The 27,746-nt window shown below is 34.4% G+C and overlaps 1 long non-coding RNA gene across 2 annotated transcripts; it reads right to left on the reverse strand.

Moving 5' to 3' along the window:
• Positions 1-14,752: 14,752 nt before the first annotated feature.
• On the reverse strand, positions 14,753-25,025 carry LOC126685711 (uncharacterized). Of its 2 annotated transcripts, XR_008791061.1 has the most exons (4): positions 24,713-25,025; positions 24,405-24,481; positions 17,288-17,364; positions 14,753-16,354 (listed from the first exon to the last, which is right to left on the reverse strand). It is a non-coding gene; the product is annotated as an uncharacterized LOC126685711 (long non-coding RNA). The 2 variants fall into 2 exon arrangements; XR_008791062.1 differs by lacking the exons at positions 24,405-24,481; positions 24,713-25,025 and adding an exon at positions 17,596-17,899.
• Positions 25,026-27,746: the final 2,721 nt, after the last annotated feature.

Genomic DNA, 27,746 nt, shown 5'->3' on the forward strand with positions numbered 1-27,746 from the left:
CTTCCAAAGGAATGGGACTATTGTCTATCGATTGAGTCATTTATAATGGTAACCCGACCTAATTGACTGGAGATCCCAAGAAATAGGTTCAATGGGTAATAACAAGTTATGAATGATATGAGCCAGAACATGCAATATTGAAGCATGATTCCTGAAGCGATTAGAGGATGAGTTAATAGAATCTCTTAATGAAGACTATACTTCATATGGAGTGGAGTACCTAGCTACAGGAGTACTCTTGATAGCTTCACCTTTGTGAATGTGGAAGTGGGGCCGCTTTCCATGAAATTTGAGGCAAAATTTCTAGAGCGTTCACTAAACTGGGATAGACGTGCATGGCCATAAACGCACGGGCTTTTGAATACACTCATAGAAAAGGTTGTGTGTGGTTTCATGTCCGAGATAGAGTTCAAGACTACGAGTCACTCTTGTTGAATCAGAATCTTACTCACTACGCAAAAGTTCAAATCGCAAGATACTTTTGTTTATGCACAATCTTATTGTTTCGGAAATTGCTCGAGAAATATTTTTTAATTTTCAAGTGGGGGATTGTTGAAATTAGTGTGTGAACACACTAATGTGTGAAACATTCAAAAAAAATTAAAGATTGTATTTTTTCCCACATGGAAAAAAAGAATGGTTTGTCCTCTCTAACTTTTCTATAAATTAAGGCTTCCTCCTTATTTGTTTTATACATAAAAAAAAAAAACTAGAGCTTTTTCTTTTAATTAAAGAAACACAATTTTGTGTTATAAAGAAAACACAGTCTTGTGTTTTAAATTAAGTTTTTTTTTCTTTGAGTTAAAGAAAACACAGTCTTGTGTTATACAGTTCTTGAGCAATATGACTGAGTGTTATTGAGCTGTTACCACAGTGCAGTAGTGGCAGTATTTTCTGGCTGTTTTATCCTAGGGACGACGTGGTTGATAGTCAGTTTTGCACCTCTGAGCTGAGCCACGAAACGTCTAAAAGAGAGCGACCTAGTCCGCGACTCAGCCTTTTCGGAAATTCATGTTTCAACCGGCAATTGTTCCAACAGTATTCAAACAGTGGCTCTCTGTGAATTTTGATCTCCAATATTACAGTGGATGTGTATTGAATTTTGCATCTCTCGGGATCGATTTTAACATAAGTTGAATCCCACAGCCACTACACTTTTTGTCAATGATTTAGGTAAGCATCTCACTAAAATTTAAGTTATTCTATGAAATCTTCTATTTTTGCAAAAAGATTATTTTGGCGTTCCTCGAGCTAAAATGATTCCGACTTCTTGCGCACATAATCTTTGTGTTATATTTAGGGGCCGTTTGGTTGGGCAAAAAAAGGGGGAATGAGAATGGAAATGAGAATGATTTCCATTGTTTGTGTTTGTTTTGTCAAATTACACTAGGGAATGGGAATGTGATTACCCATTCAATGGGAATCACCCATTCCCCCCTTATCCCATGGGAGAACTTTTGGGAATGAGAATCAAAATTTAAAAAAATATTCTAATAATAAATAATAAATATATTATTATTAAAAAATTATTTTTAAATTTTAAAAAATATACTTAAAATAAAAAAAAATAATTTTTTTTTTTTAAATTATCTTTTTATTTTTTATCTTTTAATTTTTTTTTTTAAATAATTTTCTTATTTTTTTTTAAAAAAAATAATTTTTTTATATAAAAACTTTAAAAAAATAATTTTTTTTAAATGAATAATATATAATTTTTTTATTAAATTTACCCATTCCCATTCCCATTCCTACACTTTGAACCAAACAAAAAAGGCTTAATACATCATTTGACCCCTAAACTATACACTTTTATTCTCCGAGACTCTTAAACTAATTTGATATTCTATTGGACCTTTTAACTTTATTTTTTGTTCTATTTAACCCGTCAATTGTAATTTTTTTGCCGATCTGACCTTTTTCATCCAACGTGGCAAAAACGCGTGTTTTCAAACGCGTTGAAGCGCGTGAAGGATAATTAAAATGCATAACTTGTTCTATTTAACCCCCGAACTACACTATTTTGTTCTATTTGACCCGTGAACTTATTTTATTTTCCTATTGCACCTTCAAACTTTTAATTTTTACCCATATACCTTCTCAAAAATACAATTATTTAACTTTTATCCATTTAATCTTCTAGAAAAATAAAAAAATATTGAAATTTAGTCAAATAATTACATAATATAACTTCTTGTACATGTAAATATTTGTTTACATTTCAATAATGATAAAAGAAGTTTTGTCTGTTTAACGATATTATAAAATATATAAATTTACTATACTGTGATAATATTAAAAAAAAGACTGATTTTTTTTAAATATTATAATTTTTAGTGTATTTCACGAATTTCCAATTATAAAAATTTTAATACACCAGCTTTTAATTTTTTGCAATTTCAAACTTTTCAAATCAATTCTGAATTTTTAAAATTTGTGTTAAAATTGGAAAACACGCTAAATTTCATGACTTTTAAAGCCTTAAATGATTTTTTCAAATAATATGTAAAGTACATCATTTTTTATTTTAAATTAAAAAAAATATTTAGACTTAATATATTTTTTGACCTCTAACCTTACCTTTTTATTTCCTATGACCTCTAAACTATTTTAGTGTTCCATTGGACCTCTTAACTACTTTTTTTTATTCTATTTAACCCCATGTCAGCAAAGCCATGTCAGCAATTTTATCCACGTCATCGCGCGTGGTGTGCACATTCCGAATGAGGGGTTAAATAGAACAAAAAAAAGAGTTAAGAGGTCCAAAAGAATACGAAATTAGTTTAGAGGTCGCAGAGAATAAAATGGTATAGTTTAGGGGTCAAATGATGTATTAAGCCAAACAAAAAATGAAATCAATTATTCTCATTCTCATTCCTTCTCATTCTGATTTCCATTCCAAACCTTGAACCAAACGGCCCCTTAATTGTTAATTCTTTTTGAAAATAACTTTTTTGCTCTAATCATTTCTTTTCAGGGAGAGTCGTAAGATTGGAACTAAAATAGGATACAACCTAGAAAGTCAAAGGAATTAAGGACTGGAAGCATAAGTGATAATTATAATAACTTCTGGTATAGCTCCAAATTATAGGAATTTTGTGAGGCGTTGTGTGTAGGTCACATTCTGAAAAGTTTATCTGTGTCAAAAGGGTATGTTTTCTATTTTTTCTTTAACTGGCCTTTGTTCAGGTTTAACAGTTATATGCAACTGTGCTAACTATTTTGTGTATGGTCATTGTAGGGTTATTAGCCAAAATAGCACCTAACCTTTGCACCTTGTATCAAAATGGTACCCAACCTTTAATTTATATCAAAATGGTACCCAACCTTCTAATGTTTGTATCAAAATGGTTTTTTTAACATATTCCGGTCACTTTTGATGACGTGGCAACCGGAAAAATAATTTTTTTATTGATGTAAAATAAGAGTTCGTTTTAATTTTTTAAATTATATAAAATCTTATTTGTCATAAGATGTGGCAAAAATATAAAAAATTAGTTTTCCGGTTGCCACGTCATCAAAAGTGATCGGAAATTTTCTAAAAAACCATTTTGATACAAACATTAGAAGGTTGGGTACCATTTTGATATAAATTAAAGGTTGGGTACCATTGTGATATAAGGTGCGAAGGTTGGGTACCATTTTGGCTAATAATCCGGTCATTGTATTATCTTATATTTCAATTGTATACTATTTGATAAAATGAGTTGTATTCGGCATTTGTTTTACTTTTATCAATAAATTTTGTGGTCGCTTTTTTAGAAAGCGGTCTTTATATTTTTATGCATACAGGTGATTATTTAGATTAGTTGTTTGTGTGTTGCATATTTCCTCTGCCTTCCACCTTTGAAGTGAGTCACAGGAGAACCATATTTTAGATATGCAAAAACTATTCTCCCAATGACACTGAATGCATGGCTAGAGTGATTTAACCATATTTGATAATTATGCAAAATGCAAACAGATAATTTACTGGGTTGATTGAAGGAGTCACCAAATTTTTCACAAAAATATTATATACAGAAGAAAATGGCGACCAACAAATAAGAGAGGCATTAATTCGCTATGTTCTGCTATTATAATTTGTAATGTGAATAGTGATATTGATTTCATTTTTTAATTTTCTATTTCCCCAAGGTCTTGCTCAATGTCTTTTATCATTTTTTTTAAATACTTTCTAAATGTTTTGATCATGAATGTTTAATACAAAAATATTAGTAAAATTTTGGAGTATTTACAATTTATTTTAACAGTACAAATTATTTGTGCGCATTATGATCTTAACATATTTGTTTAACCACATGTTAATCATAATATATTTGTTTCCTCAACCTTCATATTTAAATAATAAAATGTGGAAAGAAAATTAACCAAGACACACATCCATCAAAGAGCTAAATAAAGTACTCAAGTTTCTAAAATTATACTAGATTTCAAATTCAATTAATAAAAAATACTCGGTTAAGTGTGATTATCTAAAAAGTATTTATTCATTATGTTTCAGTCTTATTAGGATTAGTTACAGATCTTTGTAATATTTGCAGTAAATTTGAAATTGATAGACGGGCACTTCTGCATAAATAAATAAAACGATCTCCATTTTTCCAATAAAATATGCAAGTTATATAATTTTACAATAAGATGTGTTATGAGTCAATCCCATAAATTATATTCGTAATTTTGACCATTTTATCAAATATATTTCTAAAATATAATTTGAATATTTGGTCCGTTGGTTCGACAATTTGAGATAATTAAATGTATCCAACTATCGATTTAAAAGAAATTTTATAAACAAAAATACTACCATGCAAAACTCTAACTCTAAACCCGTCCATCACCACCACCACTTACCCTAACCCTAACCGTCTTGCAGCCACCACCTCCGGCCAGTTTGTTGTGCGTCATACTGCTGAGACCAAGAAACATGATACTTCTTCGTTCCAGGATGTTGCAGCTGAGATTAGCTTTATTATTTACTTTGTAAATTTTTTACATTCTTGGAAATTTATTTATTTACAGAGAGCCTTTACAAAATATAAGATTTACGGAAGGGCAACCCTTGCGAGGAAACTATCGAGGAAACTATCAAAGAGAGGTTGTAGTTTTGGGTTTCTTAGACCGATTGAAGGTGTGAACATTGATTGGATCACAGGTCAGCTTAATATGATAATCATCGGGCAATTTAGGCTGCGAGCTTTGTTAGTGATATGCACTTGGTCAATTATGTTTGACCATGTATTTATTTTATCTTTTTATTATTAATTAATTGGCACTTTTATTATCATTTTATATTATGATTAAAATATTTGAATGGTTAATTTTTTTCTAAGGTCATCAAGTATGTGACTTGATAGTAGAACCCATAAATTTAGTAAAGAATTATATTCCATATATCCCTAGTTTTAATAGTATATTGAGACTAGTATGATGTTAACTGATGATTATATTTTACTAATCATGTATATGAGATATTAAGTCAGATCATAAGTGTTATTTGAGAAATAAGGTACTGGATGACCCACCTTGAGAATACTATATAGATCATTGTCATAAATAATTCTCATTACAGTTCTATTAGTATAATCTTTTGACCTTGAAATCACTATGAATTTCTACATAGCTATTTCACATTTTGATAAGTATTTCTTTAACAAGGTAATAGATTGTCATTGGATATGAAAGTAATTATGTGAGAAATGTGAGTGACAAAGAAGAAATTTGTCCTTCATTTATTTCAATAAGATATGTATGGGTCCTTTGAAAATATAGACTGAAGAAAATCATGGCCATGCTAAATAAATTGATAAAGAGTTATCATTTTCAGTCTACTTGAAATCAGAAAACTAATAATTGAATATTATAAGGATGGCAGTATTATGCCTTATATTCAATCAGGATATCGTGAGACAAATGGATTAAAATATTATTATAAATGGTTAAATCAGATAATCGATATTCATATAACTTGGGTAGTCATAATGTCTTGCTAGAGGCCGCTTATGACTTGTGGGTCGAAATAGAGATTTCGGGCTTACTACCAATATTGTATGAACCTACAGGGTCGTACATTAAGAACAGGTCCAAAACATGTATGGTTTTTATAAGCCCGAGAAAATAATGTGATAAATAAATGGGTTAATTACATATAAAATCACCACCTTTACACGAAATTGCAAAAATAACACGGCCTTTAAAACGTGGCAATTCAGGGAACCACCTTTCATTTTTTTTTTCCAGAAATAAGATGGGCACATTTTTAGTGGTGTTTTTGCTGACGTGGCATGACACATGGCACTCCCATCAGGTGTCCAAGTCAGCAAAATTTTATCTAAAAATGTGCCCTTTTTGTTTTTGAAAAGAAATGAAAGGTCGTGTTATGGTGGTGCTTTTTTATGCAATTAACCCGAAATAAATATATAAGATATATTTCGAATATATAATTATAGAGTTGAATTAATAGTTAATTCGTTTTAAGATGAATAGTTGTCTTAATTATAACTATATAATAACTTGATTTAATTATTAGTTATTGCTCAAATATAAATGTTATTTTTAAATATAGATAATTATTAATTAAGTGAATTTCAAAATTAGAGATAATGATTATTTTAAAGGTATTATCTTTTGAAGATAATTAATTTAGTATATTTATCATTAAGAGTTTTGATAAATATCAACTTATAGAGTTATCAAATACATAGGGTTACAATAAGATTGAAACACACGTATTTGACTCAAACCCTAATATTATTGTATGCTTATAAATACATACTTAGTAATAGGATTGAGAGATACGAAATTACTCAATCACTAAATTTGTAATTACTTGGTAAAGCAATCGTGCTAGCACACAAGTACTCGTTTTGGCAAAGGTCTGTTCGTGTGGATACTCGTAAAGGACGCGTTCTTTTAAAGGTATTTCTGATCTGAGGCAAGGTATCACTAAAGTGAACCACCTCTCTTCCTTCCTACATTGCTGATTGAATTCGACATTCAAGTAAGTTTTAATTATACAACCTTTCTTTCTATTCGAATTACATGGATCTTACTTGGGTTTTTGATTAAAAAAATTGAAATCCCACTGCGTTATGAACCTAGAAAACCCAACAAGCTTTTTGTTCTCGTTATTCAGGAGAGCAACATGATGTTAAGTTGGTCCCAAAACCTCAAGTTTCGTTGAAGCCGAAGGATATTGAGAAGCCATCTCTCAGGGATCATTGAAGCTATGGAAGAGTGATTTCCTCTAGGAGTAGTCTCGATGACTTGTCAGGTACTTTGAATTATGTTCAGCATTTGAAACTTTCATAGAATCAGAATTCAATTCAGGATAATAATAATAATAGAGATTGACTAGAAAGATCAATTATTGCAAGGATGATCTCTGCTCAATCTATTTTGCAGGCAAAAAATTATCTAATTTCTAAAGATTTTCCTTTCGCTAATGTCTCTATTATTGGGGGGCTGTTGGATTCTCCTTACTTTTGATTCATATATGGATGCAATGTATTTTCTAGTTGACAAATCTAAGCATTTGACAGACTACTTCCATTCATTCTCAAAGGCTATGAATTTCAACACTCCTACGCTTCATATGACGTGGTTATCAATATCGGGAATTCCTTTATCACTTTGGTGTCCAAAGGTGTTTGAAGAAATTTCTAATAATTTTGGAGAAGTGGTTAAAGTTTCACCCACTCGTTTTTGTGAAGGAACATTAGGGTTCATGTTTTGTTCTTATTTCAACTACTAATGGTTGGATAAACAAAACAGTATCAGTATTACTCGAGGAGGTTAACTTTACTGTCCATGTCTTTGAATTTGATCAACCAGTTTATTTCAGTAAGAAGATGGCGTCAAATTTTGATGCTGATTTAGAGTGCTTCTTAGAGGATGACCGTGGAAAGGAACACATTGCTGACGAGAAGCAGAACCAGAATGGGAAGATTTTAAATACTGAAGAAGAGGTGAATTAGAATGTTTGCAGATCTTCAGTGTTCTTCTCCTATGGGTTTTTCATTGTTTGGTACAACAGTTCCTAATTATTTGAAAATAATATGCTTGTGGTTGCAAACTCTGCACACTATAACATTCAAATGGGAACAGGTTCAACCAATTTATCACCTCCACTGGAACTTGGTATTGTCTCTATCAAGAAGAAAACACCTCACAAACAAGTCTTGCCAAATGGAAACTTAAAATCCTATTTAGATCTTCAAGTCTCCTCGGACTAACAAGCTTTAGTAGATGACATTGACAACATGAACTATTTGATTATTTCGGCAAGAGAAAAAGTTGTAGAATTTTTCTTGATGAAGCTCTGAAAATTTGGGATGTGGGGCATTCTTTTGGATTTTTTCACACTGATTCTAAGGAACAATTGCTCAAGAATATGGAACAAGATCTGGAAAATCAAAAACATTGAAGGTTTGTTCTACCAAGGGTTTTATAATTTCTTATGTCGATGTTGTTCCACTTTATTTCTTGGATTTGCAGAGGTGGTTTATTGAGCTCTTGAAAATAATGTTTCATTCGTAATCTGGTTAGTAAATAAAATCTTTCCTTTATTTGTCCGCTGGAATCAAAAAGAGAAATCATTGATGATTTTTTTATTAGAAAACTTTGACCGAATCTAGATTTTTGATTTTGCTTGGATTCCTTCTATTGAGGCTTCTGCTGGCTTGTTGATTGTTTGGAATATTGTGTTATCGTGTAATATTTTTGTTGCTAAAGGTTCTCATTGGATTTTTTTAGACTTCATCTTTAGTACTTATTCTATTCGTCATATTCTCATTTATGGTAGTAACATTGCTTTTGAAAAACTTTATTTGTGGGTAGAGCTTCTTTCGTTAACTAGCTATCATGGCTTGGTTTCACTTAGCAGACGATCAAGAGAGATACTAATTAGAGAAGAACAGACTTGCATGCGCCTTCGTTCCTCATTCATTCAAATCAAAGGAAGCTTCATCGGGAAGGGATAAGGATGTCGCATATCGGGTCTATCTATATGAGAAGCAAAAGATAAAGCTTAAAGCAAGAACAAGAACAATTGAGTTGCTTTATAATTGGAGATTTTAATGGGATTCTGGTTCCAGGTGAGCGTCTTAATTACGTTGGCTATTTTGCTTCTATGTTAGCACTTTGTGATTTCCTTTTCGAATCGAAATTGGTAGATCTTCCGCTTCAAGGTCCTTCTTTTATTTGAAGGAATTATTTTTCTAGATCAAGAATCAATAGATGTTTCTCCTCCACTTTAGTTACTAATATTTGCAGGTCCCTAACATTATCTGCTCTTTCTAGTGGTCTTTGTGATCATGTTCCCATTTTGTTTCAATCTGACATCAAAATTGACTAGGGGCCTAATCCATTTCGATCTATCGATGCTTTGTGGGATCATGCGAATTATAAAAATCATGTTTCAAATTCTTGGGTGTCTATTAATTTTTTTGAGAATTATTTACCTTAAGTTCAAAAGTTGAAGTAACCTCGGGTAAAGATAAAAATGAAATGGTGATTTGTTTGGGGATCAAACAAAGAAAATTCTAAGTCTTTCAGCTGAAATTTCTAGGCTTGATCAGTGTCTAATTTGAGGACCTTCTCAGACATAGAATCTGCTCATTTTGATTCGGTTAAGGCGGAGTTATGGAAAGCAAAGAAACATGTGGAAAGTATGTGGATTCAAAAATCAAAGGTGAATTGGTGTATTAAAGGAGACAAGAATTCGAAGTTTTTTCACAATACTACTTCGATGCATTAAAAAAATAATCTCATTAAGCTTGTTGACATAAGGTTGCAAATTCGAGCCTTTTATTCTTCTCAGTGTGATAAATCCCATGTTGTTCCTGTAGATGTTCTGGTCTTGATTTTAAATCTTTATCGCTGGACAAATCAGCTAGTCTAATTCGACCTTTTTATGAATTTGAGATTTTTAAGCTTTATCTTTTTACGGGGAGAGCAAGGCTCCTGGTCTTGATGGTTCTGATTTCTATTTCTACAAGTGAGCTTGGCCTATTATTAAATGTGATATTCTGGAGTTTTTTAACTCGTTTCACAGTTTCAATTCTCTACCTAATGGAATTAAATCTTCTTTTATGAATTAATCCCTAAGGTCCCTAATAGTTTGAATATCCGAGATTATCGCCTTGTTACCCTCGTTAACGGTATTTACAAGATGCTCTCAAAATGCATGTCCACTAGATTAGCTCATCTTCTTCCTTCTATGATTTCGTATCACCAGCATGCTTTTATTAAAGGAAGAAGCATAATGAATTTTACCATGATTGCAAATGAATTAATTCTTTTGCACGAAAAAGGAAGGATAAACTTCTTATTCTGAAGCTTGATTTTCATAAGGCCTTTGACAGTTTAGACTGGAATTATATCCTGAACGATATGCGATTTTATGTCTTTTCCTAATGAATGTATTGATTGGATGTCTATCTGCTTATCTTCTTCTTTCACCTCCATCTTGTTAATGGCAGTCTCACTGACCCTATTTCTCTTAAAAGGGGTGTTCAACAAGGAGATCATATTTTCCCTTATCTTTTAGTGTTGGCAGCGGAAGGATTAAAAAGTATTTTGTAGAAATCTATGGAATTAGGCTTTACCAATGGGTTTTCTTATTCTGATGTTTTAAACCCAATATCAGTGTTACAATTTGCAGATGATACCATTTTATTTCTCCCCTTTGATTTGGACCAGGTTCGTAATTTGACGCGTATTCTTCGTTGTTTTGAATTAGTTTCAGGTTTGAAAATTAATTTTCACAAGAGCTCTCTGCTTGGTATTCATGTCTCTGACGCGGATTTAGATCTGACTTCGGATGCGGTGGGCTGCCGTGTTTAGCATTTTTTGTTAAAATACCTCGGCTTACCTCTAGCTGTAAAAACGGGTGCCTGTTTCTATGTGGGATAATCGGAGATTCAACTCAAAACTAGCGCTATCGAAACAATCAATGCTTTCTCCTACAGGGAGGTTAGTCCTTTTAAAATCGGTTCTCTTTAGCCTCCTTATTTATTTTATGTCTACCCATGCTATGCTGGTCAGTGTTCACTCTGAGCTTGAATCTCATATGAGAAAATTTCTTTGGAAAGGGGATAACTTCTTCTCGAGTTTTTTTACAGAATCTCTTGGAATGTTATATGCCAAGAGATTAATGTTGGTGGTTTGGGTGTTTGCACTTGGAAAATTAGAAATCAAAGCTTATTGTTTAAATGGATTTGGAAGTTGCGTACGTCTAGCAGAGATTCATTAATGTTTTGAACTGTTTCATCGTGTTCTTCTTTAACCAACTGGAACTACCTTTTTAATGGGGACTTATCTCAGTTTTGATTTATTTGGAAGGGTATTAGGCGGTGTTGTTGTCTTGATTCGAATATTTGGCAGATTTTTGCGTCGAATGTGGGGTTCATTATCGGTAATGGCGATTCGATATCGCTTTGGCATGATGATTGGTCAGGGAATGGTGTGGCTTCTATTCTTTTCCCTCGATTATTCAGCTCTCTAACATGAAGCTTGCTTTAGTGAGCTCAGTTCTGGATTCATGTTGGCGATGGCGTCGAAGATTGAGGCTGTCTGAAACAATATTGTTTAATGATATGTGGTCAATTTCAAGCAAAAGCTACAGGCTAGACAATTTGTGAGGACTGCTGGTCTTGATAAATGCTTCTGGAAATCAAACAGTAAAGGGTTTTTAGCAACAGGTATGGGTAAGCTGATAAGGTTGGCAGCGGTTTCTTTGATAGCTCCAAGAGTGTTTACTGCGTTTTGTTTGAGCTGGAAATCAGAAGCTCCTCTAAGGGCAAATTTTTTTATGTGGATGGCTTTACATAATAGTACTATTGCAACGCTTTCTTTTCTTACTTCTCGTAGAATTGTTATGAATGGAAATTTAGAGTATAGTATTTGTGGTGAAATGGAGACTATGAATCATATTTTTTCGCATTGCATTTTTGCAAGAAAAATATGGTACGTGGTTTTTCAGAAGTTGGGTATAGGTTGGGTGTTGCCTTCTATGTTAGAGGACTTCTTATTTCAATCGATTGCTATTATTATAAATGGTGGTTGCACTAATCTTTGTATGACTACTTGGATGATCTTTATTTATGAAATTTTGAAATGTCGGAACAAGCGTTTTTTGAACACAGGGAGTCTTCTTTGATGGAAGTAGTTTTTCGTTGCTTTACTAGTACAACATTTTTTTACAAATGTAATCACCCTACATGTGTTTACTCAGGTTTAGATTTGTATAGGAATCTGGATTGTGTCTTTTTCGCTTAGCTTGTTTTCTCCCACCTCGGAGTCGTAGCTTAAGTGGCGTTAGCTCTTTGAGTATGGCGGTTTTTGTCACTTCTTGTGACTTTTAATAAAGCTTTTATTCATAAAAAGAACTATCGATTTAAACTTGTTTTCGGACATGTAATTCTCATTTTGATTTAAGTAACCCTTACTATACTGAAATTAAAGATCAATTGTGTAAAATAGACATTTATGAAATCAAAAATTTATAAAAACAATTTTTTAAAATAAATTTAAATTAAAGGATTGATTTATTTGTCGCAATTTGCAAAATTGACAAATTTGAATCTCAAACTTAAAATTGTAAATATATAACATTTTTTTTCTTTTTTTTTTCTAATAAGATATGTTCTAAGTCAATTTTGAAATTTGTAAATTAGTGATGGAGTCTGCCTTCTGATCCGGTGAATGAGACCTGAAAAATAGAGTAGAAGCTAACCGGACGGTGGTTGTCCGATTAACTCCCCGATGCTAAAGTCAGTTTAGAGCTCTGAATAGCGTTTTGAGCATATGAATGTAAATTGTGTGTTTACGCATACCTCATGCTCCTTTTATAATAGGTGATCTGTCGCATACCTAGTAGAGTCGTAGTAGGAAAGTGAATCCTACTTTGTAGGGTTTCACCCTGATTAGGAGTAATCTACCTTATTCAGACATGAGTCCTATTTAGGAACGTCTTCCTAAATAGTCTCGTCTTCCTAAGTTAGAGCTTATCTTCCTAAGTTGGAGTTTGTATCCAAATAGGAGAGATACTTCGAGATTATATAGTAGATCTGGTAATTTATCTGAATCCAAGGGTCGACGCGCTTTGTCCGAGTCCTCAGGGATTCGGTCTTTATCTTATTGGATGATATCATGGCGGATCCTATTGATTCGGCCGTCTACTTTATATGTTTTTGTCCTCTTGGCGAGAGTTCGATATCGTCTGAGAATGGATCTCCTGCGACTCGGCTCTATTGTAGTTAAGATAGGATTCGGTATCCATCATTAGCCCCCCCGCAACTGAGCTGAAGTCTTGGTATTTATGCCTTAGTAAATTTTCGCTCTTTTGAAGCTGAGTCGTTTTATATTCAGGCGAGTCGTTTTACTTCTCCAGCAAGATTTCTATTTTTCTTCTTTCTGCCATGTGGCATTCATCGGCGAACTGTGGTTTGGATGAGGGACAATTGTCTTGCTTTCATGACATTTGTCATTCATCCGACGCGACCCTTAGAATTTCGTCTCTTCAACTTCCTGATCCCAACTTTTGGGTATATAAATGTTTATTTTTCTCCTTTCTTCTTTCACTCTTATTTTTCTGCAAACGTTTCTAGATTTCTTTACGCAGTTTGTTCTCTTTGTTGCGTTAGTCATCTTCAAGATTTCTCATTTCAAGGTTGCTTTATATCTTTCTTTTGATCCGGCTTATTTGATTTCAAGGTATTTTTCTTTCCTTTTGCTCCTTTATTCTTCAGTTTTTTGATATATGGGTTTGGCTTGTTGTTTGTTTTTCGTGTTCTTCCTATTTTTTTCTTTTTTTTTTCTTCTTTTGATCATTTAAACTCGAAATTTCATTGTTCTTCCTTGTCCCCTTCCCCCCCATTTGAATTTTAAAATGTCAGAAGTAGAAAGGATTCGGGGTGCTCGTTATGACTTAGAGCATACCTGAAGTTCTCTATATGTTCAGCAAATTACAGATTTTGCTGAAGAATTTGATTTTCCCGAATCATTCGTCATTGTGAGGCCTGGGAAAACGTTTCGGGCAAATCACATCATAGACTCGCCTACCAAGATTGTTGTTTTTCATGAACAATTTGTAGCGGGTCTTCGTTTTCCTCTAGAGTCTTCAATTGTAGAAATTTGTCTTAATTTAAATGTTCCCCTTGGTCAGCTTCATCTGAATGCGGTTCGCATCATTTGTTCCTTTATCGAGTCCTATAGATCACGTAGCCAAGAGCCTTCTCTTGGTTTATTTAACTATTTTTATGTCTTATCCCGCCGAAAAGACGAGGAGTTTAATTTCGCTGGTGGTCGACCAAATCGGTCTTTTTTTTCTTCCTTCGTCTTTGAAGGGTTGAATACCGAAATATTTCTTGGTCCAACATGCCTCGTTTTCTTCTTTATCGCGATCCTTTACTCAAAGTAAAGTTTCTCTTTCTTTTATTCCTATATTATTGGACAAAGAAAAAGACGTCGCCCTGACGCTTTTGTCGGATTATCGAGCCGACAAACTCAAACACAGCGTTCTTTTAGAGAAATATTTGCATCGTCATGATTTACTTTTGGCGGATCTTCCTTTAGAAGGTATTTTTCTAACCTTTGCTATTTTCTGTCATTTTGTAGGATGTCGACTTCTCTTGATCATCTCCTTGATAACTTTAATGTCGATATGACTGTAAATTTGGGCGAAGTAACGAGTGGAGTCGTCCCCTGTCACGACCCAAATTTATGAGCCGCGACCGGCGCTAGGGAATGGGAGTGGTAGCTCCAAATCCCGTAGCAAGCCTAAAAACCTGTGTAAATTTTTTTCGCAAATCAAAACATATTTCATATATTAAAATACATGTGACCCCATTTACAAATAATATCAGAGTTAAAAACGCGTTATACAAAATTCTAGTTAAAATATCTAGACTACTGCGGACCGCTAGAATGAAAACCTTCTTTTTCTTCTTATACAAATGACTTCCGAGAATTAAAACTTCGGAAGCTTAACTCTTCAAATCATATCATACCATCCCTGAAAAATGGGAGGAGCAACGGGGTCAGTATAAAACTGAGTGAGTTCACCAAATTACACGCAATATCACATAAAGGGTTAAAACATTTGAAAACCCATTTTATATATAGAAAATACTCTTTTGAAATCATATTGCATACTTTATTTACTTTCCTTCATAAATCTTTGTTTATTTCATAAACTTATAGTTTATACGTATTTGGCATCTTCGATTTCTTATTATGGTGTTGATATTTTTCTTTCTCGTTTTGTTGCATTAGTTTTCAACAGAATCTTAAATCTTAGTTTATATCATCATGATTCTAAGTCGAATTAAATCATTGGCAAGTCTCTTGTGACTTGATCCTTATGGTTGGGTCCCGAGATAGTTCAACCGAGTTACCTTCAACCATATGGTACAGTCCCGAGATAATTCAACCGAGTTACTTGTACCATTTCTCAATCCCAAACGATCGATAGGAGTCCCGAGATAATTCAACCGAGTTACTCCTTAGACACGGGTCCCGAGATAGTTCAACCGAGTTACCTTCGTGTCTACATTCGGACTCTGCACCCTGCAGGTCTTTTGAACTTAATTGTCGATTCATATGATTCCTATTGACATTTAATAGGAGTGTTTGTTCACATAGTGTCTCGATCTTGTTTCGTATTGATTCTCGATGTATCACACTTACTTTTTATTTCGTATGAGTTCCGAGGATTATCATCGAGAATGGATGAGATACAGGTCCCGGGATAATTCTACCGAATTCAACCTTGTATCTCAGTTCTTATTATTTTGTGTACCGTAGTACAATTCTCATTTCACGTTTTTGTATTTTTCGTTTTGTTATATTGATCCTTTATGGACCATGGCATGCACATTACAATCTACAAGCATACATCTATAACACACGCACGTATGGGTATTTATTATGTTTGATAGTACATATCGGAATGTACTATATTTCTTTATTCATATTTGATCCGATACTTGTATATTATTCGATATTCGATTTATTAGTACATATAGGAATGTACTGTACTTTTCTTATTTGTATTTGGTTCAATTTACGTTATTTTACTTTACCCATCCCCGGTACCTTAACATTTATGTTATTATCAAATTAATACATTACGATAAAACATCATTTTCAAAACATACATACGCATACAATTTAAAAACAAACTTTTCAGATATATAAATATTCATATAGCTTTTCGTATTAAAATACGTAGCTTTATGAATATTAGCGAGTAATTTAAAGTGTACTCACCACTTGCTATCCAATATCTTTAAATAAACACGAAGACATCTCGATCCGTTCCCCTCAAGCCTTGTCGATAGTCGCTTCGTCGAGTCTACGCAAATTCGATAACACTACGAATTAATAAAATTTCTAAGTATAACTAATTTATCAAAAAGCTAATTTTCTAGTCTACTTCGGCTAACCAAATTCTTATCTAAAAATAGTCCGACCCCAAAACAAAATTGACATTCTTAAAGTTCAGAATGTCGCCTACAACTTTTATTTAGGTCTCGGAATGAAATTTGCACCCGAAGGTGTCGGAATCTAGCCCAAAAGGTGTTTACATAGGGCTGTCCTAGAACTGCAGACCTGCTCTGAGCAATAAAATGTTTTGCTCAATTTGATTATCTTAGAGGCAGAATTAGAGAAAACTTAAACCTGGACAATTGTAGGTAACATTTCAAAGTTTTCGTGCCAACAAACGGAACTTGATTCCGAGTTATAAAACTCGAGATATTTCTCTCACAATACCTCTATTCTGCAGTACAAAATTCTGCCAATCGTCAAACTAATTTTCGCCGACTCGTTTCATAACTATTTCGTGTTGAAACTAAACCTAACAATTTCAGACCTCTAACACCAATTCAATCCAGCCTCTAAATACTTCAATTATCAATCATAATTCATAGCTAAGTTTCATCAAACTAACACAACCTAAATCATTCATTAATATCCAATACTATCATCATTTTTTTCATCAAACTTCACCATCACCTTAATCAATTAAACTCAACTTGTTTCAGCTCTAATTAACTCACATTAAAGAATGAATCCAACATTTGATCATTACTTCATCCATCAAGTTTAGGGGCCGAAACCCTTGCCCATTTTCAAGTCAAATTGCATTCAATCACAACACAATTTCAATGGTCAAAACACCAACTTATTAACCATCATCATTATCATAGCAAAAGTAAATCTTAAGCCATCAAACTCATCCAACATATCAATCAAAACATAGATAAATTTCAGAATTCAACCTCACCTTGGATTGTTGATCATGGCCAAACACTTCAAGCTCAAATTCACCATCAACTTTGCTTCAATTCAACTCAAGAACACCTATAATCATCAACACATAAAATCCCCAAATCAATTCTCAAAACCCTTAACATATACATCACACACAATTCAAAACTTTCATCCTACATCAAAACAACCATTAGACTTAACTTAAATCATCAATTTACTCATCATACACATCATTTCCACCATTGGAATCATCATCACCATTTTAACTAATCAAACCCGAAAGTTACAGCCCTAACCCTAATCTCAAGATGTGATTATTACCTTGAACAATAGGGCTAGATCAGTAGCTCTCCTTCTTCTCGTTCCATGGCCACAAGAATCGTCCAATTTCGTTGAGAAACGAAGAAGTTGTGCTCCTTTGAAATTTGGTTGATGATCTTCCATGGAGAAAGGATGGAGTACGAAATTTGGGAGCTGAAAATGATAAGCTTGCTGAGTTTAAACTCATATGCAAGTGGCTTAGATAAATGAGACAAAAGTCTCCTTTAGTCCTTGAGTTTGCCACCTCCTCAACCTCTAACTTCTAACTTTTCTTTCGTCCAATTTAGTCCACTAATCCTTTAATTATTCGATTCTCGATGAATTCCGTGTTATTTATTTTCCAAATAAATAATATTAGTATCATATCTTATAATATCACTTTTCAACAATTTATTTTGGCAATTTTGGCCAAAAACGCTCAAATTTCCATTTTGAGCTAATTTGCACTTTTTCTCACGTTTTCGTCCAATTTTCATATTAATGACTATCGATAACCACTTTATCGATATTATTTTCTTATCTTGAGAAAATAGAGTAAAACATAACTTCCTTCGGAAGTTTGTGGTTAAAAGTCCACTTTAGCCCTTAAGTGGCTAATTTGCACTTTAACCCTTATTCTTAACTAACCGTCAAACTTTCTTCTAAAACGATTTCGTACACTTACGAAACTTGACGATCATTTATTAATAATATTTCACGGACCTTGACGTGAATATTATTAACTCTGGCTTTCCTACTTATTTTATCTTATTCCATTTTTGTCCCGATTAAATCCAATTCATCGCATAATAATTTTCCATTTAAATTATTATCCTACGATAATTCCAATAGACCCTCTTCGGTCTAAGTCCTTATTATCCAATCCTAATCTGATTTTCTCGTTCTTAATCTTTACGATTATGCCTCGTGGCACTACACGTAATACCTCAAAAATTTAGGTTATTACAATCTTCCCTCCTTATAAAAATTCGTCCTCGAATTTTCATAATCTTCTAATATCACTTAACCAATCCTTAATCAAACTTTATCATTCACTTCCTTCCATACTTCCGCTGCGGTACTCTGATTGATTATTCACCAACTGTTAACTTTATAGTTAGGTTTACACAATCATTCATCTAATACTGTTTTTAGGTGAAAGTGTCTCGATATACTTATCGAGTAACTTCTTATGCTAACCATCATAACCATCTTATTACTACTTGATTCATAATTATTATGAATCAATTCTCTTTATTCGACCTTTTTGAACAACGTATGTTTGTTCGTAGGGTTCATATCCCCTAACGTAACTAACTTCTATGTTCGATTTCCTCGTCCTAGAGGTAAACGTGCTTTGAATTTAAACACGTCCGCTGTCACTTTACATGTTTGTAAAGTAGCGTCGTTGTTCTTGTATTTAATATACAAGACCACCTTAGAGATTTGCAATTCAAATCTCAATACGTTGCGATTCGCATTACACTACTCGTCGTTCTATATACTTGTCGTGTTACATACATATGTTTTCATATAGGCCTAACAAGATGATCAGTCTTGTCCTATGCCTCTATATACAGAGTCCCTGTCTGAGCTTACTTACGTTTAAAAACTTATCCGCTTAAAACCATGATACCTTTCATTTCTCAAATCATGTCATAATTGTGCACCGGTGTGATGACTTCTCTCATCACAAGAGTTGCAATGACACTCCTCTTTTCTTTTCAGACACACAATGTATATGATGCATGTCCTACTAGTGAATGCAATATGGATGTAGTGATACAATTCTATTCGTGTCAATGCAATGTTTTTATGATTCGTGTCCGGGCACAATTATGTCTTTTCAAAACATTTCATTTCAATCAAATACTTTTCTTTTCATAAAACGGTTTTACGTAAGTTTCTTTCGACATCAGACTCTGTATTTCTATTCGTTCTTATCGTTTGTTGTTTTGCCGTTCGTAATCTATATACATCTTTTGCACATGAAAAGATGTGGTTCCACTCGTCTCGTTCAAACGTCGTTTGAAGAGTACGTTCTAAACGTTCGTGTCTATACTAGACTATCTCGAAAGGTTTAATCGTTATTGAGCTTCTAACGTTCGGACTTCACGATGTTTTCTTCAACTACGCAATCTATTTGATTGTATTTAACCAGAACACATCGTGAGAACTACGTCTTTTAGGAGACAGTTGATTCGCGTCATCTGTGGTATTCCACTTACACGGACTGCGAGTATTCCTTATCATAGTGACCTTGTTGTCCACACCAATTGCATACATTGATTATAGCTTGACCTTTACCCAAGTGACTTCTGCCGCGTTGCAGGCACATGGGATTTGCAAGGTTGGAAATTCTTTGTTCCAAAGACGGACGAATAGTTTCTAGCATCCTTGGCTACTTTCCCTTGTCTATCGTTCTTATGAGTCTGGCTGCATCGCCTTTCGGTCTTTTCACTTTTGTCGTTATTTTTTTTTTTTAGCGTCTCCTGTTATATTCCTCTCATTAACCTTCATCATATCTTCTGGTCTATGTGATACACTTCGTTTATTTATTCCCGATGAGTTTCTCAATTTATTCAACCTTTCTTACCATATGCTGCCTTTAGCAGTTTCTTTACTTCCACGCCTATCACTTATCTTGATTATTGACTCTCGGGTCTGTTAACCAACTCCCTTTCATTTACTCTTATCTATCTTCTTACTCGTGCAGAGAAGTTTGCTAATTCTTATGGCACTTACTAACATCCTTTATAATCTTCACGATATCATAATCCTATTGATCACTATCTTGTTCGAATCCTCTTTGCCACCTTATTGGTCCCTAACATGTATTCACATTAGTTCCCTTTGGACATTGCTTTTCTTCTTATTATATTCTCACTATTCACCTTATTGCGATTCGTCCTTTGGGTTACTATCTCCTGTAACACTAACCCTTGGGTTATACTTGCTGTTAATATCTTACTCTTCACTTCTTTCTAGAAACTCTAGTGTATCCTTTGATCCATCAGACTCCTTTTGGGGTATAACTCCATGTATGCTAATATCCATCTCTATTTGTGTTTCTCTCTTCACGTTGATACTGTCTTTGTATCAACTGCCCCATCATTGGCATACAATTCCTTATATCAGTTATTTCTGCTGTTAACTGATTAATATTAACATTGGGTTGCTGCGGCACTCCTGGTGCCCATATATTTCCACTATGTCTATACCAGGTTCTTCTTGATCTTTGCCTCGTCCCTGGCCTCTATCGGCCGAATGGATTAGGTTACATTAACCTTCATTACTTCTGGCTTCTCCTTGGGCCTCGTGCACTTACTGTGCAACAACACGTGCTCGAGCAATTCCTTGTTCATAGTATGGCGGATATATATAAAGGAATCACGATGGATTCCTTAAAATATAGCACATACTAGTCATCACAAATAACAGTCATCCGCGTAAGTTGGATCCTTAGGGATACCTCCTTCCTCTAGGTTTTCTACGATTACATCTCGTATTGCAAGTCTTCTGAGTGTTCTTACTCATTGTAGACTTAGCAAAGCATCAAAACATATAATCATGATATCTATGTTCTACGCGCGTCACTATCGTGGCTATAAGCATATATATTGACTGAGTCCAAAGAAAATCAGTGCTTCCTAGATTTTCCTCGGTGGCGTCGCGTACTTTAAGTCTTGCGAGCATTCCACTCACTATAGACTTAGCAAAATTAAACAGCATCCAATCAATAAGCGCAAGTTCTATCCATAATAACCATTCATATACACACATGTCACGTATCGCATACATTATCACAGGCGTACATACCTGTGAGCATATCACTCTCCTGAGTGATCGTGTTTAGTAACGCATCGCATATCTCATCAATCATATACTATTAAATCAATTAATTCAATCATAGTCCATAACGATATTCTTTTATCATATGAGTCTCGAGAGTATATAACTCTTCGCAGACTATAGATACTCGAAAGCGTATTGCTTACTCGAGTAAACACAAAACACAATTTGTGCTCATGCACACTTCTAACTCGACTCCTAATAGCACGTATAGGAGGGGACGTCTTTGTAAAACGTTTGAAAAATCGATGAAAACATTGATAACGTTCAAAAGACATGACTGGAAATCCCTATAATCCGCAGTAGTTCCTATATATTGATCGACACTTTCCTTAACTTCAATCATAAAAGAACAATGGCCTAGGAATTCTAAACCATTGCTCTGATACCAACTTTGTCACGACCCAAATTTATGAGCCGCGACCGGCGCTAGGGAATGGGAGTGGTAGCTCCAAATCCCGTAGCAAGCCTAAAAACCTGTGTAAATTTTTTTCGCAAATCAAAACATATTTCATATATTAAAATACATGTGACCCCATTTACAAATAATATCAGAGTTAAAAACGCGTTATACAAAATTCTAGTTAAAATATCTAGACTACTGCGGACCGCTAGAATGAAAACCTTCTTTTTCTTCTTATACAAATGACTTCCGAGAATTAAAACTTCGGAAGCTTAACTCTTCAAATCATATCATACCATCCCTGAAAAATGGGAGGAGCAACGGGGTCAGTATAAAACTGAGTGAGTTCACCAAATTACACGCAATATCACATAAAGGGTTAAAACATTTGAAAACCCATTTTATATATAGAAAATACTCTTTTGAAATCATATTGCATACTTTATTTACTTTCCTTCATAAATCTTTGTTTATTTCATAAACTTATAGTTTATACGTATTTGGCATCTTCGATTTCTTATTATGGTGTTGATATTTTTCTTTCTCGTTTTGTTGCATTAGTTTTCAACAGAATCTTAAATCTTAGTTTATATCATCATGATTCTAAGTCGAATTAAATCATTGGCAAGTCTCTTGTGACTTGATCCTTATGGTTGGGTCCCGAGATAGTTCAACCGAGTTACCTTCAACCATATGGTACAGTCCCGAGATAATTCAACCGAGTTACTTGTACCATTTCTCAATCCCAAACGATCGATAGGAGTCCCGAGATAATTCAACCGAGTTACTCCTTAGACACGGGTCCCGAGATAATTCAACCGAGTTACCTTCGTGTCTACATTCGGACTCTGCACCCTGCAGGTCTTTTGAACTTAATTGTCGATTCATATGATTCCTATTGACATTTAATAGGAGTGTTTGTTCACATAGTGTCTCGATCTTGTTTCGTATTGATTCTCGATGTATCACACTTACTTTTTATTTCGTATGAGTTCCGAGGATTATCATCGAGAATGGATGAGATACAGGTCCCGGGATAATTCTACCGAATTCAACCTTGTATCTCAGTTCTTATTATTTTGTGTACCGTAGTACAATTCTCATTTCACGTTTTTGTATTTTTCGTTTTGTTATATTGATCCTTTATGGACCATGGCATGCACATTACAATCTACAAGCATACATCTATAACACACGCACGTATGGGTATTTATTATGTTTGATAGTACATATCGGAATGTACTATATTTCTTTATTCATATTTGATCCCATACTTGTATATTATTCGATATTCGATTTATTAGTACATATAGGAATGTACTGTACTTTTCTTATTTGTATTTGGTTCAATTTACGTTATTTTACTTTACCCATCCCCGGTACCTTAACATTTATGTTATTATCAAATTAATACATTACGATAAAACATCATTTTCAAAACATACATACGCATACAATTTAAAAACAAACTTTTCAGATATATAAATATTCATATAGCTTTTCGTATTAAAATACGTAGCTTTATGAATATTAGCGAGTAATTTAAAGTGTACTCACCACTTGCTATCCAATATCTTTAAATAAACACGAAGACATCTCGATCCGTTCCCCTCAAGCCTTGTCGATAGTCGCTTCGTCGAGTCTACGCAAATTCGATAACACTACGAATTAATAAAATTTCTAAGTATAACTAATTTATCAAAAAGCTAATTTTCTAGTCTACTTCGGCTAACCAAATTCTTATCTAAAAATAGTCCGACCCCAAAACAAAATTGACATTCTTAAAGTTCAGAATGTCGCCTACAACTTTTATTTAGGTCTCGGAATGAAATTTGCACCCGAAGGTGTCGGAATCTAGCCCAAAAGGTTTTTACATAGGGCTGTCCTAGAACTGCAGACCTGCTCTGAGCAATAAAATGTTTTGCTCAATTTGATTATCTTAGAGGCAGAATTAGAGAAAACTTAAACCTGGACAATTTTAGGTAACATTTCAAAGTTTTCGTGCCAACAAACGGAACTTGATTCCGAGTTATAAAACTCGAGATATTTCTCTCACAATACCTCTATTCTGCAGTACAAAATTCTGCCAATCGTCAAACTAATTTTCGCCGACTCGTTTCATAACTATTTCGTGTTGAAACTAAACCTAACAATTTCAGACCTCTAACACCAATTCAATCCAGCCTCTAAATACTTCAATTATCAATCATAATTCATAGCTAAGTTTCATCAAACTAACACAACCTAAATCATTCATTAATATCCAATACTATCATCATTTTTTTCATCAAACTTCACCATCACCTTAATCAATTAGACTCAACTTGTTTCAGCTCTAATTAACTCACATTAAAGAATGAATCCAACATTTGATCATTACTTCATCCATCAAGTTTAGGGGCCGAAACCCTTGCCCATTTTCAAGTCAAATTGCATTCAATCACAACACAATTTCAATGGTCAAAACACCAACTTATTAACCATCATCATTATCATAGCAAAAGTAAATCCTAAGCCATCAAACTCATCCAACATATCAATCAAAACATAGATAAATTTCAGAATTCAACCTCACCTTGGATTGTTGATCATGGCCAAACACTTCAAGCTCAAATTCACCATCAACTTTGCTTCAATTCAACTCAAGAACACCTATAATCATCAACACATAAAATCCCCAAATAAATTCTCAAAACCCTTAACATATACATCACACACAATTCAAAACTTTCATCCTACATCAAAACAACCATTAGACTTAACTTAAATCATCAATTTACTCATCATACACATCATTTCCACCATTGGAATCATCATCACCATTTTAACTAATCAAACCCGAAAGTTACAGCCCTAACCCTAATCTCAAGATGTGATTATTACCTTGAACAATAGGGCTAGATCAGTAGCTCTCCTTCTTCTCGTTCCATGGCCACAAGAATCGTCCAATTTCGTTGAGAAACGAAGAAGTTGTGCTCCTTTGAAATTTGGTTGATGATCTTCCATGGAGAAAGGATGGAGTACGAAATTTGGGAGCTGAAAATGATAAGCTTGCTGAGTTTAAACTCATATGCAAGTGGCTTAGATAAATGAGACAAAAGTCTCCTTTAGTCCTTGAGTTTGCCACCTCCTCAACCTCTAACTTCTAACTTTTCTTTCGTCCAATTTAGTCCACTAATCCTTTAATTATTCGATTCTCGATGAATTCCGTGTTATTTATTTTCCAAATAAATAATATTAGTATCATATCTTATAATATCACTTTTCAACAATTTATTTTGGCAATTTTGGCCAAAAACGCTCAAATTTCCATTTTGAGCTAATTTGCACTTTTTCTCACTTTTTCGTCCAATTTTCATATTAATGACTATCGATAACCACTTTATCGATATTATTTTCTTATCTTGAGAAAATAGAGTAAAACATAACTTCCTTCGGAAGTTTGTGGTTAAAAGTCCACTTTAGCCCTTAAGTGGCTAATTTGCACTTTAACCCTTATTCTTAACTAACCGTCAAACTTTCTTCTAAAACGATTTCGTACACTTACGAAACTTGACGATCATTTATTAATAATATTTCACGGACCTTGACGTGAATATTATTAACTCTGGCTTTCCTACTTATTTTATCTTATTCCATTTTTGTCCCGATTAAATCCAATTCATCGCATAATAATTTTCCATTTAAATTATTATCCTACGATAATTCCAATAGACCCTCTTCGGTCTAAGTCCTTATTATCCAATCCTAATCTGATTTTCTCGTTCTTAATCTTTACGATTATGCCTCGTGGCACTACACGTAATACCTCAAAAATTTAGGTTATTACATCCCCACCCCTGTTGCTATCCCGAGGCTGAGAGTGAAAGATACTCCGCCTGCTGCTGATAAAGTTCCGGGCGTTGGTTCTTGTTCGGTTTCGCCTCAACCGAAAGATTCTGAGTCTCCTCAAGAGGAGGTGCCATCTGTTGGCAAGAAGAGGCCTTTTGAGGATCAGGCCGGTCCTTCTTCCAAGAGGCTCAAGAAAAGGAAAGCTTCTAAAGAAGCTTCAGGTGGCGAAGCGCCTAACTTTGCTGCATGGGCGGATGCTCAAAATCCGCCTCGGCTATCGAACGCTGCTGTTTTTCCTGCTTGCATGGAGAATATTATGATTAAGGAGGACATAGAGTCCATAGATCGGGATCACGGCGATGGTCTCGCTGAGTTCGCTTGTCTCGGCGGCTTTTCGGTAAGTTCCATTTTTATCTATTTATTTATAGTGAAGTATTATCTTGTACTTATTGTATTCTTTTTCCTTGTAGGTGGTTCAGTCAATCGCCGTTTTAGAGAAAGACTCCGAGTCTTGACAATCAGAGAAATTGAAGATAGAACAGGCTATCGGTGAAGCGGACGGTCTGACCCAGCAGTTGCGTTGTTCGAAGACCGCCAAGGAGAGGGATATCGTGGCCTTAGAGACTCGGGTTTGAACTTTGTCCGAAGAGATCCAGTCTCTAAATTCCTCTTCGGATGCCCTTACAAAGAAGCAGGATGAGCTGAAGAAGAAGGAAGAGCGCCTTCGCCGCCGATTGGGCGAGTCTGGGGGTTTTTACTCCCAGATGATGACTCAATACCGGCTAGCCATCGGGGCAAATTTGCGGGAGCAGAACCTGGCATCGACCTTGCCGGGATGAATCAGCTAGATCCGGCCTCGTTAGCTAAAGAGGTGAAGGCGAAGCTGGACAAGAAAAAGTAGGATGCTTTGAAGAAGATAGCTTAATTTTTCTTTTGCTTGATTTCTGTACTGGATCATGGCGGATCCATTGTAAATCGCGTTGTAATTCACTTCTTTAATTAATATATGATCCTTTTTTCTAATCGTTTCCACTGTTATTTATCTTCTGAGTTAATCTAAACTCGTGTTTGTCTTGTTTTTTTATTTTCCGAAGTTAATTTAAACTTCATGAATGCATAATCGCAAACCCAATTGAGATTCGGATATATATAATTTGTTTGCGGATCCAAACGGATCTGCTATGTTTGTTTTTCGACTCAAACGAGTACTTTTAATTTGACCAGGAGTCATACGAGTCTGTTAAATTTGCATATATTTTGTTGTCGAATCTTCTTTTATTTCATTATCAAAAAACTTGTACATGCTACGAGCTAGTCTATTGGTAGTATTTTCTTAAATTTTCTACATTCCAATATCTTGGGACCATGGATCCAGTCATTGATTTGAATTTGTATGCGCCTTTTCCAGTAGTTTCTTCCACTATGTAGGGTCCTTCCAATTTTGCTGCATTTTCTTTACTCCAACATTCGCTCTGCCAATTTCGGCGTTTTGTAGAACGAGATCGCCCACTTGAAATTCCCTTGAGTTCACCCTCCTGTTGTGGTACTTGGCAGCTTCTGTCTTGTAAGCTGCAGCTCGAATTCCTGCTTGATTTCTCCTCTCTTCTAGTAGGTGAAGGCATAGCCTTATTTTCGATTCATTCGCCTCTTATTCTAGGTAGTTTACTCTAATACTTGGTATACTAATCTCAACAGGTATTACGGCTTCAGTGCCATAGGCGAGCCTGAAGGGTGTCTCGCCCGTTGCTTTTCTTGGGGTGGTCCTGTAGGCCCACATGACGCTGTAGAGTTCTTCTATCCAATTTTCTTTATATTGGGCTAATAGTTTCTTTATTCCCTGCGCTATAGTTTGGTTTGTCACTTCAGTCATCCCATTCGTCTGGGGGTGCATCACTGATGTAAATTTCAGGTTTATCATCAGGTCTTCGCAAAATTTCTTGAATCTTTTGCAATCGAATTGCTTTCCATTATCTCCTACTATTGTGTGAGGTATGCCGAATCGACATATTATTTCGTTAAATAACTCTTCCACTCTAGCCGCGGTTATGGTTGAGACTGACGCTACTTCGCCCCACTTTGTGAAGTG

The sequence above is a fragment of the Mercurialis annua genome, linkage group LG6 (genome assembly GCF_937616625.2).
Source record: "Mercurialis annua linkage group LG6, ddMerAnnu1.2, whole genome shotgun sequence".
NCBI classification, from domain to species: Eukaryota; Viridiplantae; Streptophyta; class Magnoliopsida; order Malpighiales; family Euphorbiaceae; genus Mercurialis; species Mercurialis annua.